The sequence below is a fragment of the Lissotriton helveticus genome, chromosome 7 (assembly GCF_964261635.1).
Source record: "Lissotriton helveticus chromosome 7, aLisHel1.1, whole genome shotgun sequence".
In the NCBI taxonomy this organism is placed as follows: Eukaryota; Metazoa; Chordata; class Amphibia; order Caudata; family Salamandridae; genus Lissotriton; species Lissotriton helveticus.
This window is the reverse complement of record NC_136068.1, coordinates 593,757,380-593,779,418: the sequence shown is the minus strand read 5'-3', so window position 1 is coordinate 593,779,418 and position 22,039 is coordinate 593,757,380.

The following is a 22,039-nucleotide window of genomic DNA, read 5'->3' as shown; positions in this document are numbered from 1 at the left end:
TTTACTAAGACACGTGGGGTTGTTTGTGTGGGGTACCCTCGCCAAGAGCTGTGCATCTCTCTGAATGTTTACAGAAGGGTGTGCGCCTCTTGTGTGTTTACTAAGACACGTGGGGTTGTTTGTGTGGGGTACCCTCGCCAAGAGCTGTGCATCTCTCTGAATGTTTACAGAAGGGTGTGCGCCTCTGTGTGTGTTTACTAAGACACGTGGGGTTGTTTGTGTTGGGTACCCTCTCCAAAAGCTGTGCATCTCTCTGAATGTTTACAGAAGGGTGTGCGCCTCTGTGTGTGTTTACTAAGACACATGGGGTTGTTTGTGTGGGGTACCCTCGCCAAGAGCTGTGCATCTCTCTGAATGTTTACAGAAGGGTGTGCGCCTCTGTGTGTGTTTACTAAGACACGTGGGGTTGTTTGTGTTGGGTACTCTCGCCAAAAGTTGTGCATCTCTCGGAATGTTTACACTCACGTGTGGTTCCCTCAGCATGGTTACAGAAAGGTATGTGTGCACAGCTTGTAGTGTGTTTACAGAGTTGTGATGTGGTTCTCTTGGTATGTTTACTAAAAGATGCAGATCCTTGTGCATGTTTACAGAGTGGTGTGCGTGCCTTAGTATGCCTGAACAGATTGATATGGTTCTCTTGGGATGTTTAATGAGTGGTGGGAATCTTCCTGTTTACAGATGTGTGCATCTTAGTGTGTTTACAGATGTGTGTTGTAGTGTTTTTGGTATGCTGACCAAAAGATTTGCATCTCTGAATGTGTACAGACAGGTGTGCATTTTAATATGTTTACAGAGAGGTGTGGGTGTCTTTGTATGTTTAATGGTTGTGTGTATCCTTGTGTATCTTTACAGTCTGGTGCGCACACCATATTATACTCTGCTTTACAGCATGATGTGGTTCTTTTTGGATGTTTAATGATGGGCATGGATTTTGGCGCATTCCCAGATTTACCATAAGAGGTAGACCCGGGAATGCATCAAACTGCTTCGCATCCCCAGGGGAGGCGCACCAAGGGGACATATTTTTATGTTCCCTGTTTTTTCCTCTTTCTATGTGTGCTGCAGAATGCCTGGCCTGGGCAGCCTAGAAGGTCCAGGGAGCTTCCTAGTCGTCATGAGGGGCAGGTGGTCCCTAATTTTGGCCAGAGTGACCTGGGAATAAATCAGCTGGTTTGTAGGCACCAGGAGAGTACTAGTGGCCTTTTCCTCAGAGTTGAGGTGGGGAACTGATCTGATCCTGGGCAGTCATTAAGTTGATCGGCTGACTGCTAGTTTATCGGTCGCGTTGCCTTCTTATAGAGATGTCTGATGTCTTGCTCCTTTTTGGAATATTGGATAGAAAGGTGGTATTGGCCCGGGGTAGTTGAGGATTGTGGTTCGTTCTGTGCATTGTTAATAAGGGACCCATCCCAGGTAGTCAGTGCCATCATTCTGATGATCTGCTTTTTTTCCTTAAATGTTTCTTAGAGTGAGAGAATTTGTTGCAACAATCGTGGGTACCTGCTATACTGTCTGCATAGGTGACCTGATCGCTGTCCGGTGCTGCTCTGTTTGCACAGAGGGCAGAGGTTCATTTGTTAACAGGATGAAGCTGTGGTGGTTGGTCTGAGGTTGGGTCCCCGTTTTCTGTTTTTGTAAGTGAGTGTACTATTGTAACGACGCCCCGCAGGCAAATCTCCATTGTCTGCCTAGGAGTGCGTCCCTTAATGGCTCCTGTATTTTAAGGGCAGGATCGCCTTTCGTTTATAACTTTCAGTTCGGTGACTATAGTAGCTAAAACCGATGGAAGCAAGGCCAGTTTATCCCCAATGTCATGGCATAGACAGTCTGAGGGCGGCTTCGCACTTTTGTTTGCTTCATAAAGTGTGTCAACTTTTCTTGCCATGTCCACCATGGCTATGGCCAAGGCCATTTCTTGGAGCATTTCCATCTGAATTTCTAGCCTTTGTGATTGCCACGTAAGGGCATTTGTGGCCTCTGTCAGAGAGGCATTAGTAGGCCTGAACAGGTTGTTCTGTGCATCAGAGAATGCAAGTGATGGAAAAGCTGGGGATGTTTGTAAACAGTTGTTTAGTTGTGACTCGGGAGGGGTGGTGAGTTCGGCTTGGGGCCCCATGTGGGAATAGCCCACGGTTTGTTTGACCACTCTAGCCTCAATACTTTCCTGAGATGCCATGGCCTCTGAAGGTGCTGCACCTTATGTCCATCCTCATCTTCGTGTGCCAGGGGCATGTGATGGACTTGTGCAGTGGCTCGTAAGTCTGCAGGGCTGCTTGGGGAACACCTGGGTATGCTAGCTGTGCCCTTCCACGACTCCGATGAGGAGTAGGGATCTATTAGAGTTGAGGAGAGTTCAGTGATTGAATTGTCCCACTGAGAGCCCCCAAACTTTGGACCGGAGCGGGCCCTTTTTCTTTCCTAGGAAGGACCACCCTCTCTGGGGGACCTTGCAGCAGACTGTGTCGATTGTACAGGGTCAGCTTGCAAGTCCAATTGCACAACCCTTCCCACTGGATTTAAGCCCCTGTCTGCTTTCCTAAAGTAGGCCATAATCCCCGTGTCATAAGGTATGTCGTCAGGGGAGGCTCTAGGCTCATGGCAGCCCTGGGCAGGGAGCGTAGGTAGGGAGCCCCGGAAGAGGGGGTCCGGGCGGGGCAGAGCCCCCCGGAGCTCAGGAAGGTGTTTTAATAAAACGTCCAGAAAAGGTGTTAGATGACCAGTACCTGCGACTGCTCCTACCCTTCCGAATTCATCTCAGAACGATAACATTTAGGAGGAGGAGGGTATTGTGACACGACGTGAGGGACTGGCAGTGGCACAGATGGCTGCAGTGCCAGGGCCATGACAGGGGCCCGGACCCACAGAGGAAGAATCAGTGGCTCTTTGCCCGGAAACATTATATCGATACCATATCGAATATGGTGTCTTACACATGGCGGATGGCCACGTCCGTTGTGGACACTGCATAGCCGCCTCGTGCTCATGACACAAGCGTTTAACTTTTGGCAAAATTTGCCGTTGCTGATGGATATCATAATTGTTTTGTTCTTGTTTATGGTCGTCAGTGCCTGTTTTACCTAGTGCATCAGCAGTACTCTGGCTGGAGGATTCTCCATCTTAAGGTTTCCCTTGGGTGATAAAGTTCATGATTGCTCCTTCCTGTTACACTACGAAAGCTTGCTGAGCCGCCTTTCTCTTTCGTTTCGAATAACCATATTCGTGTACTCGAATTCTCTTCATTTTACTTGCAATGCAGCAGGCTAGCAGTGGGTTATGGGTAGGGAAAAAAAGAAGCCAATCAGGAACCAGGAGGAACGCAGGCGCGGAGGCCAATGAAGAGGGGGGGGGGGTCAGGGTGTTTGGAAGTAGAACAGAGCCGGAGGCCACCAAATACCTGCCAGGGGCCGCCACGCAAATATGTATCCATCCTCAGAGGATTATTATATTAAGGATATATATTGGCGTGGTGGCCCCTGGGGTTAGGCGGCCCTCTTGCACATGCCTAAGGCCGCCCCTAATGTCGTTCTTTGCACAGCTCACAGCCAGGGAACTGCTTTGCAAAGTCCCCCTGGTTGGGCGTGAGGCTCTTCTCGACCCTGCTCATTCCAAGTTTTGCTTGCACTTGAGTGGATGGGTTATGCCCTGAGTGTTGCTGCAACCATGCCTTTGCCCTTGTTACTGTCTACTGAGGCCTCTTTCTGGGCATTGCTTGGGGCACTTTGTGGGCTAGGAACCCAGAGGAGAGTTTCCAGTGGCCAAAAAGAAATGCCCTGGTGGAGATTATTCTTGGGTGGATGGTGGAACAGTTATATGTGGTATGTTTGTTGTGCTCAGGCAGATCCCTTGAAGTATCGACCTGTCGTATTGTTTGCTCTTGACTATTGGTCCTGCTGCCGGGCTCTCGTCTCAGGTCTCCTGCGAGGGAGGTCCATGGGCTGCTTGCCCACAGCCGCTTTTTGGCTCCTCCTTGTGGACTCGCTGCTAGCAAGCTCATGAGGGAGGTAAAACGAAGATCAGAGTGACCGGATGTCTCTCAGGCACTGCTGGTTTCTCCAGTGGCTTCACTATGGACTGTGGGGCACCGCCACACCTCCCATATGTGCGAAAGAGAGGGGGAGGGGCATGAGCACGCATCAGCCGGGCCACCACTCTTGCCTCCCCTCACCTGCTGTCCGGTTGTCTCCCTGCAGGCTCTCTGGGCAAGTCAGCGATATGCTGATAGCGTACCACGTTCAAGCAGGCCCTGTCCACCACTGAGACGGTGGGGCGGGCCCCATGAGCTAGGGTGTGTGGGTAGGCAGCAAGGACAGGTGTAGGCAGGCATGAGAGAGCTCATTCGATCTGCCAATCACCCCCCATTGGGATGCGCTATGGGGGCTCCAAGTTTGCAGCTTGACTCCGATGACTCAGCGGTTCAGCGGCACAGAGGCGGCGTCTGTGATGGCAGCGGAAACAGGAAAATGACTCAAGGGATAGTTTTTGTGCAGGAAGGTGTCTCAGCCCGAACGAAAACAACCCTGCTTACAACGCAGACACCCTTGCACCACGGTGCAAGAGTACCTGCATTTGCGCGAGGCAGCACACTGTGCTCCAACCCTGGGAAAAGACAGGAACGCGCCGCATTATGTTAAATACAGCGCACACCTGCCCTTCCCCTGCCACACAGCACAGCAAGGTGGCTTGCTGCGCTGTGTCAAATATTGATAAAAATGCCCGTGACCTCTGTCTATATTCACAGATTGGTGCAAGCCTCTTTGCATGTGTACAGGGAGGCATAATTGACAACTGTGGATTTCAAAATGCAGGTGTATGTGAAGATTCATCTATTTCATGTTTAGACAAGCATTATTTGGAAATGTATTGACCACTGACTTTCTATCTTTTTGGGGCAGATTTATGTTAACTGGCGCATCCCCAGGGATTTGCCAGTTAACGGGCGCCACAGTGCGCCACTGCTCCGCCACCCATGGTGCGCCGCATTTACAATGCGGCGCACCATGGAGCAAGGCAGTGAAGATGCGTGACGCATCTCTCGGAGCACGGGCGGCGCATTGCAGGAGTCATGTCGCAAGTGCGACATGACTCCTGCAATGCACAGGGGCCACCTCTTCAATGTATGGTGCGTCACCCTTACGCCTGCATCAAGCAGGCGTAAGGAATTGACGTAGAAAGTGACTGAGTGAAATCTCATAGATTTCACTCAGCCACTTTTAGGAGGCGTTCCTGCACAGGAACGCCTTCCCCTGCGCAGGAACGCCTCCTTATGGCGCAGGGGTTTCCAACGTGACGCATCTCCTAGATGCGTCACGTTGTAAATAGGGCGCATTGTTTGCACCGCCGTTGCGTCACATTACGAGACGCAATTGCGGCGCAAGGAGGCGCAAGAGCCTCATAAATCTGCCCCTATGTGTTTAAGGAGGTGTGCATTTCTTGCATATTTTTAGACTGACATTAACCCCGTGGATTTTTTCAGAAACTTCTGCATCTTGCTTTGAGTTCATAGTAAAATATTCATATCCATGGTTGCACACAGTTGTGCATCTCTTTGTATGTTTAGGTATGGGTGTCCTGGTTTGTTTACAAACAAGTGTTAACGTGTTTACACCTTTAAGTGTGCATTTGCATGTTAGTCAAGTGTGAACTTCTTTCTGTGATTACAGATAGGTGTGTGTATTTTTTTATTCTCAGACGTATATGCACACTTTTTGGTGTCCATGGAAAGGTGTGTACCTTTCTTTTCGTGTTTATGGTCAGGTCTGTTCCTTTAGGTTCACAAGAGGTTAGTAAATCTGGGGCCAAGTGTGTATCTTTTTGCGCATTTACAAACAGAGGTGCGTACTTTCGTATGTTTATCTCCAGGGGACGTATTACAGAACATGTCTCATGGGAGCAACGGGCGCAACTGTAATACTGAAAGTGCTGGCGCACATGAAGCGCGAGGGCTTTCTCAAGAAGGCACTCCCTCATTTGCATGAGGTCGTGGCCCCATGCAAATGAGGGAATCCCTTTGCCTCTGCACCCATGCTGTATTAAAGCCCCGAGCGCAGAGGCAAAGAAGCGGTCAGGTGACACTCTGATAGTGAGCCACCTACGAGGTGGCGTATTGTTAGTGCGCCCCCTGATGGCAGCCCTTTGGATGGGGTAAAGGGGCCCTATGGACCCTCCAGATATCTCTTTGCAGGCGGTTGTAGTGAGTGACCGCCTGCAATGGGAGCTCAAATCCTTCTTTAAAGTGCAGAACTGCACAGAGAAACAGAGATCGGCTTTTAAACAGCTGTTCAGTATTTCTCTTTAATGCACTGCCCTGTGGGCAGCGCCAGTTCACCCGTGGTGCAAACAGGAAAAGTGTGCCCTTTCTATAATAGAGTCCCAGGTGTGTATCCTTTTTTACATTGCATACAGGGTTGCAATTGTTGATAAGTTTACAAACAGGTGTGTACAGCACCTTCCTGTCCATGTTGGCGCGCAATGGGCCGCCTAGAACCAACGTAGGCCCCCTTTGCACCATGGTTCAAGTGTGCCTCAGTTGCATGGAGGATTGTTTTTGTGCCGGAAGGGGCACCTTCCTGCACAAAAACAATCCCCTGAGGCACTTTCCTCTATCCATGTGTGCTGCAGACATAGAAAGAGGAAGTAATGAGAAGAAATGAAGATATACTCCTCGTTACGCCTCCCAGGGAAGGAGTAGCATTTTGTTGCATTCCCAGGTCTAGCAGTAATGGTAAATCTGTCAATGTGTCAAAATCCATGGGAGTTGCATGAGAACAACCAGTGGGGCCGGGTGGGGGGGAATCGACAGATGACGACAAGGGAAAATTAATGATTTATTTAATTTTCCCTTGTGGTCGTCTGTCGAATCCCCCCCCCCCCCCGCCCCCCAACGCGGCCCCACCGCTCTTACCTGCAGGTGCCGCTGCTACGCAACGCCCATCGAACGCAACCCTGGATCAGAGTAACGTAACGCGCTGTGTTGCGTTACTCCTGATTTATCAAGTCACGCAGGGCCACTCAAGGTGGCCTCGTGTGGCTTGATAAACTGCATTTTGGGGTTGCATCGTGCATGCATCACGTTGCGTGGTGCAAAAACGATGCAACCCTTTGATAAATAGGGCCCTGTGTGTTTTCACTCATATATTGTCACAAACAAGAGTGCAGTATGTATTAGCTAACCCTTTATGGGGGAAGGGAGAGAGAGGGAGAGGGCGTGAGAAAGGGGCAGGTAAATAGACGGGGAGAGAACAAGTTAAGCCTACCCCTTTTATTCACAGTAGCTAAGACGCCTAAACCCACTAGGTAATACGAGATAATGGAACTGTCTGTTTTCCCTATCCCTGAGGACATATTTTTTCAACGTAGAAAATAAATGCTTGTGATATGTCGGCTAGGTATGGCAGTTTTGCCCCAGGTCCAACAAAAACGTCTTAGATGCAGTGACACCAGACCCTGCGTATGACGACGGGTGTTGTATTTTTGCAGCAATAGCTTATAAATTACCTGAGCTCTTCGGCCCCCAGAGACAAGGACTCTGTCTGTTTTAGCACGCCTCTAAGTGATTTCCATCACACCAAATCTTTTTTTTATTTTTTCAAAAATATTACAAAGAAAATAAATAAAAGTCTCGCTGAGCAAAGGCTCAAATCGTCCTGCTTGAGTGCCTGTGGCGAATCACACTTCTGAGCTTGAAAGCTTGTTCAGGAGAGGGTGCCCTGGGCTTTAGCGAGTACCCGTCCATCGCTCCAGCCATCACCCGGTGTGAAACTAGAACATGGAGCCAGGGAAGGAGTGTTGTGAGAAAGATTCTAACACAGGAAGTGCTAGAGTGATTGACATGGGCCATGAGCCAATGAGAGTGAGAAACGCCTCACCATCACCACAAACCTCCAGTAGTTCATCATCAAGAAAGCACTCACAAGGATGCGGTCAACTTGCAAAAGGTTAATGCAAAGCCTGATCTTCAAAGGACTTCTTTTTGGTCATTACAATTACCAAAGTGTTTACTCCAAATGTTCACAGGTAGACCGGCACATTAGGAAAGTTTGAAAAATCAAGAGAGCTGGCTTATTGAGACACATTGTAGACTCTTCCCTAGCCCTCCTCGCATTTTGCTGGCACTTGAGCTTCGTGAGGTCCTCTCTCGTACACCTGATTGACGAATCAGTCCTTACCCCATCATCCGGATGGAGCCTGGATCATCCCTACCGACCACGACGGTCCATAATTCTAATGGGTGGCAGGTCACACAGCTGTAGTCCTTCCTAATAAAGGCATGGGCAGGGGAATCCTGCAACCCCCATATACTCCCCGGCTACTTAGTTGGGGGTCGGTCCAGCTGGGCAACATCCTCCCCGAGCCAGCAGCCTGCAGAATCAGACTGCTCCGGCCCAACTCAAGGCAGGGCGGGCCTGAGGCAAGGGGGCCGGAGAATGGTGTGACTGCAGGAATGCCACGGTCCGAGAAAAGGGACTTGTTATGGCTCTGTAAGTGCTCTGGCTTCACATCCTTATCTGATGCTGGGAAAGAGGTACCAATTTTGCGGTAGATCCCGCGGGTGTCCGTGAGCACCTCGCTGTATGGGGGTGGCGGCTCTGCCATTAGCACCGCCTCCTCGTAACATGGCGGCTTGGAGAGGTCAGTTTCTGAAATAGAGAAAAAAAAGCAGTTAGAAGACATGCTTCCTTTTTCAGACACAAGCGCAAACTGCACCTGAATGGAAACTGCACTATTTTACCCAACCTCCCTCCCAGTTTCTTATACTACACAGCACCAAAAATATATCAAGGAAAATCCTTCAGCTCCCTAACCCCTTCTCTCAGGGTTACATTCTCCTATTCTCACATGTAATCTCCGCTAACCATTATGAAGAGGTCTTCTGTCCACCTAGCCACAGTCTGGTCTATAAACAAACATTTCAACTATATAAAATAGAAAACAAAATAAGGGTCTCTGTATGGAAATACTACCCTTAAAAGTCATTATATCAATATATTCACTTTTCATAATAATCAGGCACAAAATAGCAATAAAAAGATAATACTAAGAATAGCAGTGATGATTGATAGGACTCTTTATATAATTCTGCATTTGCACAGTTTGATTCATGGGTGTAGGCTGGTAAACCGTTTTTGAGTTAAATGCACACATGGAAAATTGCAATTCAGACATTGGCCTCTCCCCCGATGAAGCCATGTTATGGTAACATCTGCTTGAAACATGATGAATTAACAAAAGCACCAAATTACCAAAGAGTGACATTTGTATCCATCATTTTGTTTCACTGTTTTTAGGCTGAGCCTAGCGTTGCAGTGCATGCGCTGCTCGCTTTGCGAGGCATACAGTATTCAGTATTGCGTGGAAGCTCCGCCCCCTCTACGCCCATCATTTTCATTGGCTTGTGTCTTAAATGCTGCCGTCCAATTGGTTGTAGGGATGTTAGGCCCTCCTTATGACGGCCATGTTGTCATTTGTGTCCTTCCATGGCTACTGGCCCCTTTACTGCACAGACTACTTTCTTCCTGTGCCCCCCTCCTGCAGTCCGATGCCTTCTCACCCGCCCCCACTTCGTGACTAGTCACCCGCCCGCACTTGTTTGCAATGCAATAGGTCTAGCTGAAGCGCGAGTCCTATTGCATTGTAGATGTTTGGTTATTTGGTTATAAATAGTCTTCATTACGAATGACTCAACTGAGACCTTCAGCTAGCACCTGGATCCCTCTTGGGCGACAAGCCGTGCTTTACAAATATGACTTGATTGACTGATTGATAAAATGATTAACTGATTGCTTAGTCTTATTATTTTATGACTCAATCTTTGAATCCAGGCGGATTTCGACCAGTGATTAACTTTACAGCCAGGCCATAATTTCACTTGTGAGAATTTTGATGACAACTGCAAATATATGTTAAAAATACTCCTTACGTACTATTAAAGTAACTCTACAGGAAATGGTTGGCACATTTCCTGGACTGCAGTTGTGCAAAGCTGGGCATAAAAGGGCTAGATTGGCAAGAGTGGAAGCTACTAGACGTAGACTGGGCACCTAGCAGTATTATAGCCTCAAACCCTTAGCCTCCCTGAGAGCATGGAAAGCCTACTGATTTAAAGGATTATGGTGACATCTGGAGGACAGAGTGGAGGCAAGTACCATTTTCAGTCGCTGAACTATGAGAAAGAGAAGTGTGACAAGGAACACACTGCCCACATGTACTAGTTGCATTTCTCTAAACTTCAGAAACTTTGCAAAATCATTCAAATTGTAAGTGGCCAAAGGTTGCTCTAGAGCTTTGTTTTATAGGCGTACCCATGGTCTTTTCTTTGAACTTGCGGCAATAGGACTTTCAGGTCTTTTTGTCAAAGCCTTAAGTGAGTTTGTAAACCAGAAAGTATTTAAAGCAGAGAGGACTGTCTTCCATATTTTAATCCAGTTTGTGAAGGGATGGAGGGCCTTCTAGTTACAACTTCCAATATATTTTTAATCTGTTGAGTTCCACCTCTAATCCATGCTGTCTATTATAGTTTTCAGACATAGGACTAATATGTTCTCTTGGAAATATCGGTCCCCAACAAAAAAAGAGAACATATGTGTGAAAAACTATGGCCGCATGGAGTGGATGGTGGAACTCAACTTATTATGAAGATATTGGAAGAGGTATGATCACGCAGCAGAAAAATACTACACGATGGAAACGCTTTCCCAGCTTCACCGAGATACTTGCACTTGGTATCCCCAACTAAAATTTCGTGGGTGCTCTATCGTGCCACCGCGGTGTTCTTGAGGTAGGGCTGGGACTTGGTGGAAGCCATATGTGTTCTCAATCAGGCCTTAAATAAGGAAAGATTCTTCTTACATAGCCCTCCCTGCAAATACATTCAAGGGGTAGATGTCAGAGTGCTTGTCCTTATCCATTTATTGAATTATTTTTAAGACAATGGTGGAGGGTGCCCCACTGCTAGCATGGGAAGATTACCTTGCCTCTAAGTCTTCCAGATGACACTATTATTGACAATAGTCTGGAGGAAATTCTGGAACTTAGTGGCGAAGTCAATAATCTAGCCAAACACAGCCAAGATGGGAGCGGGTTAAGCACGGCTAATAATATTAATATTTTTAACATGTTAAAAGCCTTACTCGAACCCATAGAGGTTAGATTACGTTGTCTAGAAACCATTTTGACAAACATTCATAAGGACATAAGTGCCCCAAGCTTTACCTTGAATGCTAAGACACCCCATGTCGCGATTACAGCTAATAAGTCATCTTTGGCTGGCACAAGCGTCACTATGCCTAAAAACAATGTTCCCAGGAACCCTAGTAACAATCCAAACCTGGGAGGTACTAAAGCAAAGACCCCTGATCTAAAACAACCAGAGAATCCAACTAAATCTAAGTCAACTCCCCAAGTTAAACTTAATGATCCCACTCCGCCGACCCCAAATCCGGCCCCGGCCCCAAGAGTCAAGTTAGTGGACCGCAGAAACATCCATCTTCCCCCAGATGCCTGCCCCTATGTAGTGATTCTTACTGGAGTTACTGAAATTTCACCATCTGAAGTAGAATCCTACCAGGCCTTGAAAAATAAAGTGTGCCACTGGCTCTCCAAAAACCATCCCCTACCGCCGAATATTCCAAGTAACATTCTAATGGTGGAGAGAACCCCATGGGTGGGAGGGAATAGAAAAAACCTACAAGGGGATTGCGTTGTGGTCACTTTTGAGAACACACAGGTGGTAGAATATATATGTAGAGGATCCTCTAGATATCAAGCAAGCATGGTTACTGCTAGGCCCCTCTCTTATTTCTACCTACCTGGGAATCAAGTAGATAAAAGATGGAGTTGGTTAAGGGGTCCACAAGACCAAAAAGCCAGACAGAGGTTTAATCCCCCATGGGAGGCGCAACCTCATGGCTGGGATGAGGGTGGAGAGGAGGAATGGAACTTGGTTAGGAGAAGAAGAGGCAGACCGCTTCAAGGGGGGTTTGTCGCAGGGCCCCAAAATAGTCACCCACATTATTATCATCAGACTGTAAATGGGTATGACAATTACCACAACTTCCCAACTGTTAACCGCTATGAATGTCTGTCCACGACGGACTGGGTCGACTGACAAACACAGGGCCCACTAGTTAGACAGAGGCCTCATATCTCCCCCACTCTTCTGCAAAAGGAAAATAGTATTTTGGACATGCGGAAGTCAAACCTAATTCCAACTTTTGACAAAGGTCCTGTGGTTGCTGAGGCCAGGGGGGTGCATAACTCTCAAAAAACAATTTGTAAAATTCTTACTTGGAATGTGGCGAGATTAACCGCTAAGGCTTTAGATCCTATCTGGCAGGGGTTTGTTAAACAATATGATATATTGGCTTTCCAAGAAACATGGGATATATCAACCTGTTTCTCACTGGATGGCTTCCACAGTTTCTCCACCCCAGCTGTATCGGGTGTAAGAGGGAGAGCTAAGGGAGGCCTACTCATACTGTTTTCACTTAATCTGGTTGGGGTTTTTAAAAAAATAGAACCTGCTCCTATGAATACGCTAATAATTGAGTGGGCTATTTCGGACCACCAAACCTTTTTATTTATTAACTTTTATAATTCCAGGGAGGGCTCTTTTGTGAATGAGCACCTGATTGCCCTGTCAGATTTTTTGTCAGTCTATAAACATGATTGCACTTCCGCCCCAGAGATGGTTATCCTGGGCGATTTTAATATTCACCCCTGTGAGGGGGACTGCTATAATGACATATATGGAGGATCACCGGTTGAGGGGATTCCCCACTTTGAACACACTAAGAAGGGTGAGGGGCTTGAGAGTCTTCTTGCCAACTTAAATTTATTCGAATTGGGGAGTGGCAATAATGAGACCAGAGCTCCCACATTCATTGGGAGAGACGCAAATACCATCATTGACTACATCTTTGTATCCTCTGGGGTGCTAGTAAAAGCACGGGAATACAGGGTGGTGACCGCTACTTTCAGCGATCACAATCCTGTTTTACTGACCTTAGACCTGGATTGTTTCCTGACTGGAAGAGACACAGGGGTGGTTGCCCCAAGAGATCTTTCAACTAGGGAACAGGGTAGGAGGTTAAAATGGGAGAAGATTGTCCCCGAAAACTTCTTCAAAACATTAGCGCAGGAAACCGAGGCAAAGATGGCAGTGTGCCTTGATCCCACTTCATCAGGGCCTAATGTTGTGGCTGCTTATGTTGAGATATGCTCAAGGATCTCCAAGAATTTGGAGTCCAGGAACGGCTCACAAGGTATTAAGAAGACATATAAATGGTTTGACAAGGAATGCTCGCTTACACATAGTGCCTTACTGAAAGCACTTAAACACAGACCTAAAGATAAGACACTGGTGGCGAGCCTTCGAAAGGAATATAAACTTGCACTTGCAAAGCGTAAGAAACAAATCAAGGAGGATGCCTGGGACAAATTATTATCCATAGACGTATTGAGAGACAGTAAAGCATTTTGGGCCACTATTAATCAGTCATTTTTCTCCGAAGATGGGAAAACAGATATGGACTGTGTGATCGAAGACGAAAGATGGCTTAACCATTTTAAACAAATCTATGAAACTGAGTTAGGGGCTCCAACTTCCCCAGTCATAGCGCCTTCCCGAAACACCACGACCATGAAATTTAATATCTCCGAGGTGGAAAGGGCGATTAAAGATACAAGCAAACATAAGGCTCCTGGACCCGATGGGGTCCCTGCCGATCTTTACATTCAGTATCCACAATTCTGGTCCAAAATATTAACTAACGTCTTTAATGCAATACCTTCAGCAGGCTTCCCATCCTCCTGGTCCTCCTCCATTATTGTCCCGATTTTTAAGAAGGGGAACAGGGGGGATCCTGCCTGTTACAGGCCAATCTCCTTGTTGGACTCTGCTGTTAAAATCTTGGGCAGAGTCATTCTACAAAGACTTGGGGATTGGCTTGAGGGGAGTGGGGTTCTCTCTGACCTCCAGTATGGTTTTAGAGCACACAGGGGGACCATGGACCAATGTTTAAATCTTCACCTTATTATTAGTAAATACACAGTGGTGAAGGAGGGGCTTTTATATTTAGGTTTCATGGATTTATCCTCCGCTTTTGATTTGGTTAATCGCTCTAAACTATGGCTTAATTTGCGGGATATGGGTCTGGATATTACCTTGGTTAATTTTTTACATGATCTTCATCAGAATCTGTTCGCTTCTGTTAGGGTAACAAGGGAAGGTAGGTGTACTGAGCAATTCAGATCAGGGAGAGGGGTCAGACAAGGCTGTATTCTGGCCCCTCTCCTTTTTACACTTTATATCAACTCCCTGGGTAAATCTCTGAACCTAGCCACCCTGGAAGTTCCGCGTATGGGAGGGGCATTCATTCCGGTCCCCCTGTACGCGGACGACGCTTTCCTACTTGCACGCACAGGCACGGGCTTACAAAGACTGCTAGACCACTTTGGCTCCTTTATGGAAGCCTTGGATCTAAAAATTAATACATCAAAATCTCACGTGATGGTAACTGGTCTACGCAGGAAAAGTATGAAGATCAAAACTTTTAGATGTTATGAAACACCAATCTCCAGGGTACCTTTTTTCTGTTATTTAGGTGTCACCTTTGATGAAAGAGGAACCTGGGGGCCTCAGTTGAAACTCAAGGGCAATGTGGTTGCAAGATCCACCACAGGTCTTATGAATTTCTCTAAAAGACTTGGCTCGAGACCCATGGAGGCTATGATTCGTATGTATAAATCAAAATGTTTAGCAATTGCATCCTATGGGGCCGATATTTGGGGCTACGTACCATCACCAGGCATTCAAACTATAGAAAACAATTTTATACGATCTCTTTTGTCACTCCCAAAGTCATCCCCTACATTTTCAATCCACTGTGAAGTGGGCTTGGGATATATTACTGATCTCCTAAAAATAACCCCTCTGTTACGATGGGTTAAAACCTGGACAAATGAGGAGATTACGCTGAACCACCTCATACTTAAAGACTGTATGGCCTTGGATAAAGCGGATAGTATACCCTGGCTTGCGTATGTTAGAGCGGCATGCGTGAGGCTGGGGCGTCCGGACATGTATTTATCACCACAGGGCCTTAGGAAAGAGGATGTAGGGTGGGTTAAGTTGCATTTCCGAAATTTGTTGGAGACAGAAAGGGAGGAGGTCGAACTTAGCAAACCAATGGTGAGATCAATATATCAACTATCAATCTCCCCAGCCATGGAACCTTACTTAAAATACGTGACTAAACCATACCATTGTTTTCTTTTACTTAGGTTCAGGTTCAACCTCATTCACCTTGTGCTAGGTGCCTATACAAAGTGGGGGACCCCAGTAAATACCCCACCTTGTACCTGTGATAGTTTCTCTACACAGGACACGCTTCACCTAGTGATGTTTTGTGAACATTATCTGGTGCCCCGAAAAAAATTTTTATATCCAATCTTGAAAGATCTTAATTTTGTCCAGGTGAGGCCTGCACTTTTACACTTGCAAATGCTTAATTCTGTGCAGGTCGCATATAGTGTAGCCAGTTTTTTGGTAGAGGCAGCTCCTATAAACAAAATAAGACTCACCCAGACGAACAATTAACTAGGTTGATAGTTTGTCAACTACGTCTTGAGAAAATGTATTAAGCATAGTGGGAAACAGGGGTGGCCTTTTGAATTTATACTCCTCAGTATCTATTCTTTGCATCAAAGATTTTAATTGTTTTAAGAATGAACGTATGAATTACATTCATGTGTATATTTGTATATTTGTAAATTTTACTTGTATAATGTATGTATGTTTAAATGAATTGTGTATTGCTTTTATGGTCTTAATTGACCGAAATAAAGATATTTGACTGACCTTTAATGAAACCATATAGTCCTAGTTGAAAAATAGAATATAAGGGCCCAATAGCTCCACCAAGCAGCTATCTTTACACAGACAGCCAATCATTAGCTTAAAATAGAGGTAAAGAAAGGCATAACAGTTCAGTGGCTGATAAAGGCAACTCCAACCAAGCAGAAAGGTTCAGTGCTAGTGATGGGAATTGGGATACGAAATTTGATAAGTAAACTGAGGATATGTAAAGGCCAGTAGACTGATTGCACATTACATTGGAGGGTTGCAAAATATAGATACTAACATTGGCAGTGGTCTTTGCGAAAGGCAATATTTAATTAGGTGTGGAATGTGTGTTTTTAAGTGTAAACAAGTAGCAGGATATGACAGATGTGAGCTATTCAAAGGAAAAATGCAGTTAAAATGAAGTTATGGTTCGAATTGGTTATAGGATCCTAACATGTTTACATACCTTTGCAATTCACTTAACAAAACAGTTAAAAAATAGTTATGGTTACCAATTAAAACTGAAAAACTACTGCAATTCACCAGCTAGTGTTAGTTCCATCAACCATAATACAAACATCATCCACACGAACCATAACCTGCACACCAAATGCAAATGTTGCTACCTTTGGCTGTGTGCAGTGAAGGTTAACAGGTCATGCATCCAGTCCCAACAACCACCTAACCTCTGCTCAACATGGCATTCCGACAAACCCAGCAGGGTTGGACCTCAGGGCTTGTCATTTGGCCAGGCCCTCAACCCACCGTTCCATACATACAAGGCCTGACCTGCCCTACACCCAAACTACTGAAGGCTCCTAACCCCCTTAGGAACAGCCTTTAGGCATGTGCAGCAGGGGTTGGCTGCAGGGTCTAGAATCTGGCCAGTACACATCTTTTCATTATTTGTTTTGAATTCTTTTTTATTATTAATATAATTTGATATAATACATATTTTTATTTGTATTACAATTGTACTTTTTATTCAGTGTTTTTGGTAGGGCAGGTTGAAGACCCTGGTCCCTTTTCGCAGCCACTAAAATTATTTAGCTTTTTTAACCCACACTCAGTTTACGAACCTCCCAAGAAAATGTGATTTGTTTTTAATTTGATGGCCAGTGGTGTCCCTTTGCCACCCTACAATACATGAGCCTGGAGGTCAGGGAAAGGATCTTCTGCACCTTTAAGACTCTTAGAATCTTAGAATTTTTTTCAGCCAGCCAGCCACCCACAGCCTTCAGTCCACAGACCCAAATTGGCCAGTAGGGAAAAACACTCCTTCATCCAATTACATTTGTCAATTTGGGTTCACAAACTTTCCTCAACCCCAGGAATAAGGATAGTTTGAGGTCTAATCGTCCAGTTAACTCTGTTTTGTAACTCTTTCAAGTTTACGTGACACATTTTTATAGCACTAATTTCTTGAAAACTACTGAAACGATTTACACCAAACCAAATAAAGGTTTATATGGGAGTTAAAATGCAAAGACCACTTTTTAAATTTCCGCTGTATTCCCCCTTCCCACAGTCGGACCTGCAAGAAACCTGCATGCAAAACAAAAACAGGATTTGCTTTTTTTTAGGAAAGTTATGTGCAGCTTTGTCAAATGGCGCCAAAGTTACAAACAAAACAAAAACAACTTTTCAAGGGAAAGTCCAACCTAACCATAATTATAGAGTTGTATATAACAGGCAGATGCGCAGAGTGTAATCTGCTATTTATTGTCATTGCTAAGTGTTGCTCAGGGTCGTGAGTCATGAGAGGCGAAGCCGGTCATGATGTCCTTCCTCCCTCAACAATGGTAATAAATAGCATATTAAACTCAGTGGATTTGCATGTATGATGTATAACACGGCACCTTTTTCTGAGTGTTTGTGATAAAAAAGGTATTTACCAAGAATAGACGTGCACGGGGTTGCATTTATTCAGTAAGGTAAAATCATATTGAAAAGGCTGTGTGACTACTAGCAGAGTTAATACCTGGTTTAAAGTAATTGTAACATCTCTATCTGTGAGGCAGCAAATAGTGTCTTTTCTTGAGTCATGTTCCTATGGGTAGGCGGAATTTGCGGAATTGCGTTACGCAAATCTCCGCGAAACTGTAAAAAATCGCCGTGAACACGCGGAATTGCTTGTTCGCGATGCTTTTTTCCTGTTCGCAATCGCTATTTGCATGCTCGGGGAGCAATATCTTGCGAACACGCATTTTGAGAACGCAAACAAGGAAAAAATTTTGCGAAGTTAATTTTGGGCAGTTTTGGGTTCTCCGCGAAACGCGAAATTACCCAAATTCTGCAAGCGGAACGGAATTTACCGCCCAGGCCTAGTTCCTGGTACTCTAGCAAGAAACCAGAATTTGCCATTGCACTGTAATAATAAATGTGTGAACGTGGGTTTATTAGTACAGCTGCTCTAAATAATGTAATATTGGCACATATCTTTACACTGCCGTGGCGTAATTAAGATTTGCAGACATTTCACGGAAGGACACACGCTGATGCATGCTCTGAGCTGTTGTGTCCCCCTGGGTGATGTATCTGTCGGTTTTTTTCTTCGCCCGGAAGCCACGCTACTCCTTTCATTTATTTATTTATTTATTACTCTGGTGTTCCACACTTCTGTGTATATTTGAAAGAGCCGCGTCAGCTTTCTTGGCGCTGACCAGGAGTGGTTTCTGAATGTGGGCTTTCTTGGTCCACCTTTTTCTTTTCAAATGGGGGGGGCCGCCGTGCTTTTGTATCTATAAGTCGGCGTGCTACTGTACATTTTTTTCCCTTAATAGGTTGTGTGTTTGTCCCCCCTCCACTCACCCATTTTGTTGTTTTTCACTGTTTATATGTGTTGCATTATTTGTTGTTAATTTAGGCAGCAAATTGCAGGCAGCGAAATGTCCAACAGTGTAGAGAAAGTGATACGAAAGCCCCTTACCCATAAATACATATATGTATACATGCAAGTAACATACATGTAAGCAATATGTTTGCAGAAGCCCCGAGAAATGTATTACCACTGATGCGTATGTAGAGGGCAAGGTTTCACAAGTGGGTCTTTATTCTTCTCCACTCCCTCAACAATGGTAATAAACAGCACACTATACATAATGTGCCTCTGTATAGATGGTGTATGCCAAACGTTTTGACATAGGTATTTGTTTAAAAAATAAGAAATTAAGTCCTCATAATCACACTGGGGAGGCCTGTCTATTAACAGAGTTGTTTCACTGTCATATTAACTTGCAGTCATGAGTGTAGTAAATATCATTTTTCTTTTTTCAATTTCACTCTACAGAGGAAATAAATAAAAAATAAAAAAAAAGGAAATAAAATGGAGTTTTTGCACGTTTGCGACTGTGAAGGTCGGGTTATTAGTTCAGTTCTCCCATGTAACACGTGTTATTTAGCCATATTTAGAACTCCTGGCATGGCATACATATATTTATGTCATAGACAGGGTCATATCCTGTTCTTACTATTCAACTGGTGGCTTGGTTTTGAAAAAAGTAAATGATTTTGTTCTGTCATAGGAAGTAATAAAGTGAAAAAAATAAAAGAACAAGCATTGGCAAAACCAGTCAATCTCGGCATTGCAAAAGCTATTGGCTTTATCAGTGGCAATCTGTTTCAGCATTGCATGGCCAGATGGTAAGTGTTCCCCAGGCAGATGCAGCACCCAAGCTCCTGCAGCTGAAGCGGCATTGTTCCTTTGTGTAGCCACGGGCATACATGAACAAGGCATCCCAAATTAAATTTACAATTTAATAGAGAGCAAAACACAATATGAAATGTGTCAATTCCCTTTAACGCTTACTATACAGATGCACTCCAGCACCTAGGCATGTGGCGCTTTACAATGACCATCCAGTGAATTGAAACAAGCCCTTTCTACAGCCTGTTGTATTAGTAACCAAAGAGCCTGTTATGGCATATTCTTGTTTTATGTAACTATCTTAGGGGTGGGGAGAGGGGGTGAGAATGAGTGAGTGAAGGGCAGCTGAAACAAAGTGGTCCTTTGACCTTGCAACGCAATAGAGACCATGGAGGAGATTGCTGACTTGCTCGCCCTGCGAATGCTCTCCAGGGTCCGTATTACAGAACGGGCGCACTTTTGATGTTTGAGCCACGGCGTACATTAAAGCAGATGCACAGGGTGCAAACACGGAAAGCGTGCCCTATCATGAAAAAAGGGTTGCCTGCCGCGAATTAGCGCTGCCCCTAGGACAGAGCATTCGAGTTAATATGGAGCAGCTGGTTAAAAGTTGCTCCGTGTTTCTCTGTGCAGGCAGCAACCTGTTGGACTCTTAAAAGGGATTAGAGTTCCCCTTGCACGTGGGTGCAGTGAGAGACTCCCCCAGCCTGCACAGGTTTGTCATGGGGAGTCCATGGGACCCCCTTTTATTCCTATAGAGGGCTGCGTTTAGAAGGCGCACTGAAAGTGTACCACCTTTTTGTAGCACACTTTCAGTGCACGTTCTAAAGGCATGTTTGCCTCTGTGCCCACGTCTGTAATATAATATCAATAATTTCAGTGTCTAGGTGCTCAAATCAAATGATTCTGTTTTTTTCATATTTTCATTTAACAGTGATAACTAAACATACAAAAACATTCGCATTTAAATAAAAAGACAAAACAATTGTGAAGTAGACCAGTCCTTCATTAGAAGAAGAAGACACCTGGCGGAATTCTCATTTATAAATCAATCACAATATACATCTTGCTGGTGTAAGCTGGTAGGGATTTTCTAGTGCAGGAACAGACATTTTTCCGTATTTCCTAACTTCTACTAGTCTGTTTAAAAATTATTTTCCCCATGGCAGCTGGCATGAGCATAGAGGCAAAGTGATTCTCTCATCCCCACTCAAATAAGAGAATTCCCTCTAATGATAGTGCTGGCCCTATATGTGCACCAGTGCTATCTGTATAACAGAAGGAGCCGCAAAAGCATTTGCAAGACCTTCTTTAATTCCAAAGTGCCCCGGGGGCACACAAAGTGAGCGTAAACACCTGTTGTGCCCCCAGGGCACTTGTGTAATGCGGCCCCTAGTAATTCAAAAACATGCTGTGGCCTGAAAACAAAATAGGAACATGAATTACAGGTCTGTTTAGTTAGAGTCAGAGAAGCATAGGGTAAGCAGTCACGGGGGTGTGGGAGGGAGTGAGAGACAGCAAGAGGAAGGTAATTGGGGAATGGGTTTAGAAAAAATGCGTAGTGGGGGAGAGGAATTTCACAATGGTCAGAGAAGCACAGGGCAAGCAGACACGGGCAGGATGGAGAAAGCGGGAGAAGGGTGATTGGGGGACAGGACAAGAAACAAGATAAGAGCATGATTTACAGGCCTGTTTACGGAAACAGCACGGCGCTTGGAGCGAGTCAAAACACGACCGCTCCTGAAGGTGGCTCTTAAACAAAGAAAAAAGAAGTTCCTAAAATGGTAATTAAATGGGAGGAGTGGATGGATAATAGGAATTGGCCCCTGCTCTTGGGGGGGGGGGGGGGGTTCTAAACACAGGAAGGAGAATAACACTTACATGCCATGGACAAATGGAGAGAAAGATTAGGCGAGCAATAATGGAGCCAGTTAATGGGAAGCCTATGGATGGGCTGAAGCCCACAAAGTATATACAACATGTCCCTTTTGAGACAGTGCGTACACTGTCTAGAGCCGAGGCCTAGAAAACGATGTTACTTTGCAACAATCTATGTGAAATAGATACTTTAGCACATTGTAACCTGTAACAATCATTCAAAATTGAGTTTAAATTAATGAGTTACATTTTCAGTGAGTCAATGAAACTTAGAAATACAAAGGACTAATTACAGAGATACTATAATGCAGGGATGTCCACAGTACTGTAAATCAATATAGGCCAAATCCATGCCAGAATTTGAGGATATCCAGATAAGATAATTTTACACACAATAAATCAAAAAGGTACTGAATATCTGTCAAGGATACAGTGTCTGAGTATACTGGACACTTTTGCTATAACGCCATATAAGTCAATAGTGATAATAAGGAATCTATTCATCTTTTTGGTGAAAGGTATCCAAGCCTTTTCTGGATTTCCATTATTTGAATATGTATGACACCAGAAAATATATTTTCCAGTGAACATGAATGAAATTAATATTTTGCATTTTGCTGCTCAAATACAGCTTCTGTACTGCAAAAGGAGTTTAGTTTAGAGCAGTAAGGGCC